A 12448-nucleotide genomic window follows, 5' to 3' on the forward strand; every position below is an offset into this window, starting at 1 on the left:
GCCAGTTACATCATAATGTTTTTGATGGCAACGTACTGTTTTTTCCCAGATTAACTGACCTTGTTCTTTATCATTTCATTACATTCTTTACTTAGTCGAATAGCTCTTGCCATAATATGGATCACAACATTACTCAAATAGGGCTGTATACCAACTGTATACCAACTCTACCTCTCCACAACGTTACAACTGATGCTCTTAAACACATTAAGAGACAAGAAATTTAAATAATTAACTCTTGACGAGTTCAGCAACGCTGTTAACTGAAAGCCTGAATTCCAGCTTACTCTGCCTCATAAAACTGACTGAGAAAATCCAGCCAAGATGTGCGAAACTGTCATCTAAAGCAGTCCATACACTACATGACTTTGAAAAAACTCTGAAAAGACAAGTCACAGACTTTTTACTCACAGACTAAGATTTAGGAAAGACTGGGAATCACTAACTGCAAGACTGCAACTAGATTCTTTCTGAGATTATTTCCCATGCTTCTGGTGGAGTTTACATACAATATATATTTCATATTAAGTTACAAATAATGTGCTTATTAATACTGTGATTTATCAGAGACTCACAACTTTTGTCCCCATAAACAGTATATTTTCTTCTGCCACACTGTTTGTTCTTGATATTTTTAATAGAATACATTTTGTGTTCAACTCTCTTTCCGAGGCGGCCGCGACCAACGCTCGCGAGAACTGCGACCTGCTTTCCGACCTTTAGTTCTAACAGTTCTACAAGGACTACTGGTTAATTCTTTACAAACTAACATACAGACACTCTTGCAGAAGCTGGAAAGATACCGAATATGTCTGTGAAAGCCAGAAAACGGGAAAGAGAAACTAATCCGCCTGAAACATTTATTACACTCTGCAACTGTAGGGGGAGCCCACAAGCACAAAATCTCAATCCTACCTAGTGGAGCTTTAAATATAATGGCTTATAAAGTGCTACCTGTGTTTCAAGTACTGTACATACTAAAGTAACAACCATATAAGACCTATTAACTGCAAAATGTCGTCTCTAAACAGTCACGTGAAATATAGTCTTGCCTCTTCCTTGACATTGTTCATGTTACTGTTTGCTTGAGCCAAGTCTCAAGACTTGCGATATTTCGGAGACTTCCGATAAGGAGAGACAAAAGGAAGGGAAAAAAAAACATGAAGGCTGACATGGGAAAGGACAAGAATGTGACATTTCTAAAACCCCAAAACTTATTAAAAAAAAAGGACTGTTGCTTTAATTGTTCAATATTTGATGATCACCTGCTTCAACACAATTCTAAATCATGCAAACATTTTTTCACACGGCAAACTAAAACATGGCTTCTTGCATCTTGCAAAATTACACAAACGCTCTCACAAATAGATATAAACACACACAGATATGAACACATACTCCACAGCTGTGGCAGTGTAGGTCTGATCTGCTTGTAAAAGGCCAGCCAGGGTGGATAAAGCTCAGTCTGATATGTACACAGACACACTGATGTGCATTTACACACAGTCAAGCACCTACACACACACACACAAACACACTTTTTTTATAAACCTTATCAAGTTACCTTTTCAAATCTTTAGCTTAGTAACTGACTTCAGTAAAACAACATTTGGATTTTTTTTCATATTCTAAATCATTTTGTCCTGTAAGTATACAAAAACAAACACAGCACACACTCACACACACACACACACACACACACACACACCCAGAGCGGTGTGTGTGTGTCGGCACTGGGGTGCTGAGCTCATTCGAATGGGAATTAGCGTCACTGGATTCCGACTGAAAGCTCAACAGGAATTCTTCTCCTGTTGTTTCTTCCCTTTTCCCGCTACAATAAGCAAGCATCTGCTCAGCGGTCCAGGGAAAAACACGCTAATTGAAATCTTGGGGCATTTGAAGGGGGGGTTAGGTTGTTGGGCGAAGAAAGGGTGGCTAGGGAGTAGAAGAGTGGAAACGGAAAGCATTGTGAAGAGGATGTGTTTGTCCTTCAGGTCTTTATGCTCACTGAGAGCTCTCTTCTCTTTCTCTCTGCTGTTGTTTTTTCAGTCTTTGTCATTCTCTGATTCTCTTCTCTATGAAGCCTTTCGGAAAATGTCACGTTTTCATGCAATAAACTCCCGAACTTCCAAGTTTACTACAGCAAATTTGGAATCGTAAATACAAGTGGTAAATTTAGACGAGTGTGCCTTACCAGAGTTTATGAGCTGGAACACATTATTAATATATTTCCTAATTCCAAATGACCAGCATGTGGATTTAACAGTCAGAAACCCTCTTTATCTCTTTATCTTTATCTTTTCTTTCTAGCTTAATTTCCTTGAGGTATTGAGAAGCTTATTTAATTAACTCTTCTGGTGTTGATTAACCTTTACTACTAATTGTTGCCATTTAAAGCAAACAATTTTCAATTACCTTGTTTGGGTAGAATTCTCCTCATATTTTGAATAATTTTAAGCGAAGTTGAAAAGCTGAGACACATTAACAACCAGGTAAACTAACATTTCTAACATGGTTCATTAAACAGAAAGTACATAGTTTCTATTGGCTGCTGGCACCAATTATTTGCACAATGAGCATGTTCCTCCCAAAACCCTCAATCACCATCAACGTGTAGTATTGTCTATTGTCTTGGAGACCTTCTCTTGAGTATTGAACTATAATTTATATACGGGGTCAGCAATTAAGTTTGGCCACGGGCCAGTTATTTTTCCAGCAATTATGTAATTACATAAAATCTGTTTTGGAACATGAAGCGCATTGGGATGGAGTTCTATACAGAATAGTAGCTCTCCAGCCCAGAGGGTTGTTGAACCCAATTGCAGAACAGTTGATCTTAAAGCAGGTAAATCCAACGCAGGATCGAACCTACACTGTCACTGCCCCAGCTCGTGAATTGGGACATGGCCGGGGGAAAAGCGCCCTTATAAGGAGATCAGGAGCTCAAGAACGGGCAGAAAAACGAGAATGGGTGAAAACTAAAGTCACGCAGAGACAGGGGAGGGATGTAAACAAAAGCTCGCCAGAGAATTTCACTTTTTTTATTTTCATTATTATTCATTATAGTTCAAACAACCTAATGTTTAATGCTGGTTTATATAAAGGTTAACTGCCTGGTCACAATGTTTTAGGCCATAAGAGCAAGTTACCTTCATGCTTGCTAAGAAGTGCAATAAAGTAACTAACTGTGTGAGGAAGGGAAGCAGAGAGATTTTGTCCTGTAGTGGGAAACAAAAGCACAAGCCAGCCTTCCCTGAATAAGCAATTTATTTATACACATGAAGCGACTATAAAATTGCCTACAGGCAGTCACTTTTTTTAGGTATGAACTGAATACCCAAGGAAGGTAGCCCTGTTCAACATGACTCCACACTCATGAAGAGTTAGGGGTGAGGGAGGAGTGCGGCCATTATGCAAATAAAAGAAACATAATGCCCTAGGGTCTATTCAATAATTACAACTATACAACAGTTAGTTCCGACCTCACAATCTGATTGGTTGAGAAGTGTTCTAACCGTGCTGATATTTATGATACCAGCACAGCATTCTCACAGTAAATCTGTATCACTCCGCGGACGTGTTGCCGAGTAACGGCGTATATAGACAGGACATTTTTGAATCATCATTTTCAACAGCAGCAGGATTAGCTTAGCACAGGCTAGTGCCCAACCAAGGCACATATGCTTGCCCACAGCATGTAGCGCTGGCTTGTCTTTTGTGGAAAAAAAGGGAAAGAAAATCCATCCGTCACCTCGGCTGAGGTCTGATAGCCAGAGTGGTAACCAGCCAGGCTAGGCTAAGCTAAGCTTATGCTAAGCTAAAGCCAGCTACGCCAACCTAACTACAGTCCTGCCGGTTAGCTACCCAACACTACCCCGTAAAAAGGCAGAAATGCTCGCAAATGCACAGCTTTCACATGAAGACCACTCAGCGGATCAGGAGAGGAGAGTTTAAGGTCCTAACATTTACAATCTTTGCTTCCCAAGTTTGATTTCAAGCTTTCAAGCAACGTTCATGTTGTTAGCCTGTATAAACCATGCGCTGTTTTGTAGTTAAAGTTCTGTTACAGTTCATTTGCTGTGAAACTACTTTTTGGCGGAAGGCACAGTCCCTATTAAAGCATATTCATTCTGGATTTCTTAAGGTTCTTTGATTTCATTTTCTTTATTCAGTTTTGTAAAAAAAACTGTTGTATAAAAGCAATAGAACACTCGAGGTCGTGTGTTATCGCAAATATCATCACCTTCGCCTTCGGCTCGTGTCTACGACCAAATCACATCCGTGATGTTATTCACGATAACACACGACCTTGAGTGTTCTATTGCTTAAATATACACTCAAAATGAGCTCACACAGAGTTTGTTCCAAAGGGCAGAATTTGATGTGCACTTTTTTACAGATTTTATCTCCAACCTGAATCGAGCACAACACAACAGGTAATCAAACCATACATTTTTAAACTGTTTTTTAACTAGTTTTAACAAGCCTCAGAGAGAAATATCTCTATATCTCTATATATAAGTTGTTAGATGACTTTTTAGAGCAAGTGTTGACTTCAGGTAATGTAATTCAGTAGCTTTTTAAAAAATAAAAATAGCAGGCAGTAAAGCAGAACAATACAATACAAAACATTTGCACAACAGTGATGTCAGTAACGCGTTACTTAGTTTATTTTCTAGCCAGGACCAGGCAGGCTACAATAAATGCCCAGAACTTCGCTTTAACCCAGTCTCTGCTCATCTTTCTGCTGGAAAAGAACTAAAGTTTGGGTATTACCCCAGAACGGATGGAAGGGAAAGTTTAGCTCATTCTGGCCCATGAAGTTACGGTGGAAACTAGCTCCCCTGTTTCAGTTTGTGTTGCTGAAAGTAACTTAGGGTGCTTTCACACCTGCCTCGTTTGTTCCGGGCCAAAGTAGCAGGTGTGAAAGGGGCCGCGAACCACGGTCCGGACCAAAGGACCAGATTTTGGTCGGACCAAGAGAGGTGGTCTCAGTCCGGATCTTCTGAACCATGGTTCGGTTCGCCTGCAGTGTGAAAGCGCTTTTCTGGATGGTTTGAATTTTCTGACCAATTACAGGAAGCTGAGCAGGCGTTCCTCAGCAACGGCAGCAGAAGAAAAATAACCGGAAAAGCAGGAAAAATGAGCCGTGGATACAGCTGCTTCAGGACAAGCATGTTCGTTTGGTGATTTTGAACCAACATAGAGTACTGTGCCTAAAGTTGCTGCTGCTGCTGGTATAAAAACCACAATAGCAGCACTACTATGGAGACGAAATTAATCTGTTCATTCATTTTATCCTTATATTGGAAAGACTTCCCGCCGTATGAACCACCCGCTGAATTGTCAACACGCCAACGTCAGACGCATGTCCTTCTAAAACCAATCAGCGTCAGGTTAAGGAAAACGCATCGATACATAAGTGATGATGAAAGGATGTAGGAGTATCACACAAAGGTATTTGGTGAAAACAAAAATAAGCGGACCAAATATATACAATGTAGCAAACACATAACCCTTCGTTCGAATCACGGTCCGGACTTTCAGGTGTGAAAGCACCCTATGTTACATTTAAAATCAAGTAATACATGAAGTAGCTTAGTTACTTTTTAAAGGAGTAATCAGATTACTTTTTCAAAGTCTCTATGCCATCACTGTCGCACAATAACAAACCCACAGATAGAAGTATGTCAGTATAAGGATTGGTTGAGGGGACATTTCCCAACAATCATCATCCCACCAATCCAAATCCTACCAGTCCCTGTCCCACCAATCCTTCAATTTATGGTTTATCTTGTTAAATCTCGTCTATCACATCTCATCCTTCCAGTCCTTATCCCACCAATCATCGTCCAACCAGCCATTATTTCACCAGTCCTCATCCCTCTGTAGTCCGTATCCTACTATTAATCAGACCACCAATTCTCATCCCATTTATTCTTGTCCCAACAATCTTTATCTCCCAAACCACTGTCCCACCAATTCTCATCCCACAAACTATCATCTCAGCAATCTTCAACACAGCAGTCCTCATTCCACCAATCACTGTCCTACCAACCCTCATTCCACCAATCATCATCCCACAATCCTTCATCCCACCAATACTCATTTCACCAGTGTAATTCCTCAAATCTTCAATGATTTGCATTTGGGATATCATGTAATATCAAGTTTTTATTACAGGCCCTTTGACTGGCCAATGTTACGTTAATGAGGTCTTGTACACTCCGGTACAGGGTTTTAACAGGACAATACTTGTCCTTATTCCTGTATATGGCTACCATCTCAAGAGCTTGTCTTGAATACACAAATGCTACAACATGGCTTTTTAGCACACTCTCAACAATCCACCCCTACCAAAAAATCTGCAGGAATATCCAAGCTGCATGAAATGCATTATGACAGAACACCATTAGGAACCTCTACAGCATCTGGGATTTTGTGTACACACACTTTACACAGGCATTACACACTACCATTTAACCTTTATCTTCCGACACTTTCTTCTGGATGCAACAATTTTTTTTTCAATGATGATAATGATGATGATGATGATGCATACACAGTAATTTCTTATTGTCGGCATGCGTGACTTTAAATCCTTTTAACTTTAAAATGACAAACCTTAAATGCATGTGTGTCACAGGTGAGTCAGCTTCGGCCCACAAAACAGTTGACTTTCTATTGCTGTGATTTACCCATAATTGCCTTAAAACTAGGCCATAATTGACCCATTACATTACATTACATTTGGCAGACGCTTTTGTCCAAAGCGACTTACAATATTGAAGTGCAAATAATAGAAGAGGTTAAGTACAAAAATAATAGAAGTTAAAAATAAAGCATCTTTAGATAGGGCCTTAAGGAGGTCAGAGGGAAATAATGGGATAGAGGAGTAGAGAAGAGGAAGAAGGAGATGAGGTTAGAATTAGTTAGTTTGTTAGAGGTGTTAGGAGAGTAAGTGCTCTTTGAAGAGCTCTGTCTTCAGGAGTTTCTTAAAGATAGCGAGAGATTCTCCTGATCTGGTAGTGGAAGGTAGTTTGTTCCACCATTGGGGAACTCTGTATGAGAACAGTCTGGATTGCTTTGTGTGAGTGTTTGGCAAAGCGAGGCGACGTTCATTGGAGGAGCGCAGCGGCCAGGAGGTAGCGTAAGCCTTCAGGAGCGAGTGCAGGTAGGAAGGAGCCTGTACTGTCATCACCTTGTAGGCGATTGTAAGCACTTTGAATTTGATGCGAGCAGCAACCGGTAGCCAGTGGAGCTCAATGAGCAGCGGAGTGACATGTGCCCGTTTTGGTTGGTTGAAGACCAAACGTGCTGCTGCGTTCTGAATCATCTGTAGTGGTTTTACTACACAGGCCGGGAGGCCAGTTAGTACGGCATTGCAGTAGTCGAGGCGTGAGATTACCACAGCTTGTACCAGGAGTTGGGTGGCCTGTTGCATCAGAAACTGTCAAATTTTTCCGATGTTGTAAAGCGCAAAGCGGCAGGATCGAGCAACTGAGGCCACATGGTGCGTGAAGAGAAGCTGGTCATCAACCATGACACCCAGGTTCCTAGCAACCTTTGTCGGTGAGAGAGAGAGTCGATGGTTATGGCAAAGTTGTGTTGAATAGAAGGTTTTGCTGGTATGACCAGAAGTTTTGCTGGTATGACCAGAAATATGACCCATTATGATTATGACCCATTATGATTATGGTATGACCCATAATCATCTGCTATTTGGGCATTCACCACTGATGACTGTAATCTTTGCAACACAATTATCTCTCCTCAGTCTATATCTGCTTTCATTTTAGTCTTTTTTTATCTGGCCAACTCATTTAAAACCATTCTGTAGTAATGTTATGAATGTACTGAAGCCCCACTCAAGAAATACAGTGATGTTTGAGTGGCAGCTGTGATGAAAGACAAGGTTAAACAACTGAGTGCGTCAACCACAATCAAGACTGACCTGCATGACCCAACATGTTGGAAATTTTATCATTAAAACCATTTTTCAACTTCTTACTTGGACATTTAGGCTATGTGTTTCTCTGTGCTGTGGCTAGGCTCCACCCCTTACCTGAGACAGAAGTGACTCAAATCTGATTTTTTGCTCAATGTGGCTCAGATATGATTTTTTTTTTTATGGCTGTGTGAACATGCCAAATCCGTTTTAGCCAAAGCCACTTTGCTCAAATCCAATTTTTGGCTCAGATCAGATTTGGCCATCGTGACAGTTTACAGTCATAAATGTAAGTGACCTGTATCTGTGTGTAATGTGGACGAATCTGTCCCTGAAACGCCTCACATGCGCACATTAATAAGTGTATAAACATCTCCTTCCTCACCAACAACAAAAAAAAACATATTTGAGAGACGGCTTGAGCTTTATAAAGGTGAAATGGATGTGTTAGCAGCTCATATGTGGACCTTTTTTTTATCTTTTACATGAGTGGAGAGAAAACAGCTGATCTGAAGTACATGTTCAGGTTGAGGAGGAGAAAAAAAGGGCAGGCAGTTTGCTTTTGCTGTTTTTACAGCTTTAGCTGCACAGCTGCAGCAAGAGATGTGTGGGTATGAGAGAGAGAGAAGCAGTCACAGAGGAAAGGTGAGAAGACAGACGTAATTGAAGGTATTAAATTTATAAAAAAAAAAGAAAAAGAAAAACTGAAAGCAAACACGGGTAGTTAAATGCGGGGAAAATGGGTAGTTAAATGAGGTGGAAAGTAATGAATTACATTTACTCACATTACTGTAATTTAAGTAGTTTTTAAAATAGGTAATTTTACTTTTACATTTTGACACAAGCAATTTACTTCACTACATTGGAAAACTCCCAATTACTGAGTAAAAAATAAAATGCTGGGAAAAAAATGACTGAATGTCTGAATAAAAAAAAATAATTGTTGTCCATGGCAGCGCAGCTGAACTTTTTCCAGCAGTGTTTATTACGGTTAGCGGGAGAGAAGCTATTTAAATCAGCTGGGGGAAGCATTGTTTTTAATGATAATTCCTTTTTAATGATAATGATAATTTGTTTTAATGATAAGTTTTTATTGGGAACATTAAACAATCGTCTTAAATGTTAAACAAACAACAGATAACAGTTAAAGCATAGCAATGGCAAGTTAAAAAATAATAATGAACTGTAAAACTATAAAAATACGGTTTATAGTCACATATGACCATACTTTTTACCTTTTTAACAGTAAAGAAAAAAATAATAGATCATAGAAACCTATGCCACTTGTTCTTAAAAATGTTTTATGGGGTGGTCTGAACAAACACTGCCTGAAAGGTCTAAATTATTATTTGGAATAATAATTCATTAAAAATATTTAATTTATGATTTGTACTTTTTTACATCAAATAATTAAAAGTAACTATGTAACTTTTACTCAACGTAAATTTTAAATTGAGTACTTTTTTACTTTTACTCAAGTAGATTTTTAGATGGGTACTTTTACTTGAGTAGAATTTTAGCAAAGTAAAGGTACTTTTACTTAACTACAAATTTTCAGTACTTTTTCCACCTCTGGTTAAATGTAAAAACACAATTAAACACAAGTAAACTAAACTACAAAAACAAGGAAAACCTAACCAAGATAACTAGATAAGGAAAACCACTAAGAAGACTTAACAGATTAAAATTAACTAAACAAAGAGAGAAGCAGGACAGGAACTGAAAAATACAAGACACACAAGGCTAAAGGTGTGACAGACGCATGTAGTGCATGCGTTAATGCAAAAAGACGTATGAATTCTGTTTTGACTGTTCACATTCATGTCACATGTCCATGGATCGAATGCGTATCTGATTTAGGAACACATATGAAAGTGGCTCTAATCTGATTTGAAAAAATCGGATCTGGCACGTTCACACAGCCATGAAAAAATCAGATCTGAGCCACAAAAAAACAGATTTGAGTCACTTCAGCCTGGTAATGTGAATGTAGCCTATATCAAATGCCTGTTCCTGTTTTTAGTCTGGTTTTATTGGCAATACTTCGCTTTAGGATCTAGACAAGCTCAAGCATAAATCAATGTGTATCAGCAGTGGATGCAACTTAAAGTAGCTAAAGTGGCTAATCATTGACTGAGACATTTCACAGAAGTGAATGCCGCCCACTTTAGCATTAGCACACAGCTATTAAAAGTTTGCTGGTTGGGATGATGCGCAATGCGCGCCCTTCATTTTCACCCTCACACGCTTTTCATGCAAATGTCAATTATACTTTGAGGCCATTTAACACAAGAGCTGGAGGAGAGGTGTCATAAATTTCACGTCCTGTACTCAGCCCCTCTCCATCCATTCACCGGTTCCCCTCACTCGGTTCCCCCGCGCCTCTTTGTCCCTCACTCTCTCTCTCTTTCTCTCCGTCTCTCCACCCCTCTCTCATTACGATCCCTATAAAGCAACTCAAGCCGTTTAACTCCCATTTCCCGTCCTCGCCTCTCTCCTATTACCGCTCCGTTCGCTGCTCGACTCGTGCGAACGCCATTAGCGGCTCAGGGCCCGAAACAGGTGCTGCCGCGCTGATAGACGTTCCTCATTACGGGCTGCGTCCGGAACCAGCGGAGCGGCTATCTGAGATATTTCGGAGACGTTATGAGATGTGGAAGTAGTAAAGTAGAACTCTGGAGGATCTGCCTGACTTGCCCAAGCTGCTCTTAACCCTTGTGGGCCTTGTTCACTTGATTCTGAAAAATTAAACGTGGTTCTGCTGCCCCCTTCTGGCAGTAAATGTAAGTGTAAGGTGCTGTTGCATCATGGATGCATCTCAATTGGTACTATAAGGTAAATTGCAAAATTAGTCTACAGAGGGCACAAAACCAAACCCAGCTGGCACACAACCGACCTTCAACGTTAAAATGTGCTTGAAATATGACTAAAGTAATGTATGTTGTTGTTTTAACGTTAAAACAAAGTTGAATCAAATATTTAATGTTAAATGGTTGTGCTAACGTTTAAAAGTTTACCGTTGAATCAACAAAATGTCCTCAACCTTCTGCCTTTTAATCAGCATTTTACATTACATCACCATATAATTTCTAAAAACGGTTGGACTGAAAAAGTGTTTTACTTCTTTTTGCAGTAACTGCTTTTTAAATTTAACATCATGTTCATGTTCTAATAGTTTTACTGTTTTAGTGTTTTTGAGAACAGATGTTGAATCAGATTGGTAGTGGACAGTAACATTCTTTATATACTCATGATGTAAGTTTATTGTTAACACTTTGTTAACCATAGGATTTTCTAGTTTAAGTAAGCTATGGTTTATTAAAGGTTGAACGTATGACGTTGAAACAATGTTGCTATATCATAACGTTGATTCAATCATAACTTCAGCGTTGATTAACATTGATACAACGTTTATTCAACGTTGAAATGCCAGCTGGGAACTGAACAGGTTTAGTCTTAACTAAATCTTAGTGGACAGTGTTGGGAGGTGAATTCATACTCCCAACATCGTACCAACCCAAACGAGAAAGAAGTTTATAGTTTAAAGTTTTATAAAAGATGTTTAAGTGATCAGTGCAAAAAAAAAAACTACTTAGAATTCCCTAAAATAATAGTTAAACCCCATATATTTCCCTTTTCAATTTGACATCAGATTATATAAGATATATATAGTTTTTACAGTGTTCTGAGTTGATTTTCAAGAAGACTAACATACATTACAAAGTGGAAGTCCGTAGGCCTCAATTATAAAGGGTGCGTACATATAAAAACAAGCCTGAAATGTGCGTGCGCAACATCTTACATAACAACTGTGATTTATAAAGAAATATTTGGCGTATATTTAAGCAAGGTTTGAGGCCGACCATATTCCATAAAAAATTGCGGAGAGAGCGGCAATTAGTGACATCATATGGTAAAGCACGGAATTGCAGGTAAATGCGTAAACCTTCCTCACGCATATTAATACGTACTGCATGTATCAAAATTAAAAACGTAAGATTAAAGAAGTTTAAATATAATAAAATATAAATATACTTGTTCAAATATGTTTTTGTCTGCATGTATAAAGTTTCAATGCTTGCGATATCTTATTCGCCATTATTTTTAATGCTAACTTGTAAATGTCACTCGTAAATAATTTCTATTTTATTTCTATTATCTGGTTTGTTTTGTTTCACAATTTAAAAAATCGGAAGGTGCTACATACAAACATTAGTATTGTATTTATTTTTGTAGTTATTATTATTATTATTGTTTTTATGATTGTAAATATTTTTGTAAATATTATTATTATTAGTAGTAGTATTATTTTATTATTATTAATGTTGTCGATTTGTAGAATCATAAAAGATTTTTTTGTGAATGATGATAATGAGTCGATTTAGGTTTCCAGTAGTCATTCTTATTGAACTGTGTGCTGAGTTGGGCACAGATTTTTAGAGACTAGTGTTACTCTGTAACAGTTCAGCTTGTGGAGCTACAGTATCACCTGCTGCAGAC

Source organism: Astyanax mexicanus, chromosome 17 (genome assembly GCF_023375975.1).
Source record: "Astyanax mexicanus isolate ESR-SI-001 chromosome 17, AstMex3_surface, whole genome shotgun sequence".
Taxonomy (NCBI): Eukaryota; Metazoa; Chordata; class Actinopteri; order Characiformes; family Acestrorhamphidae; genus Astyanax; species Astyanax mexicanus.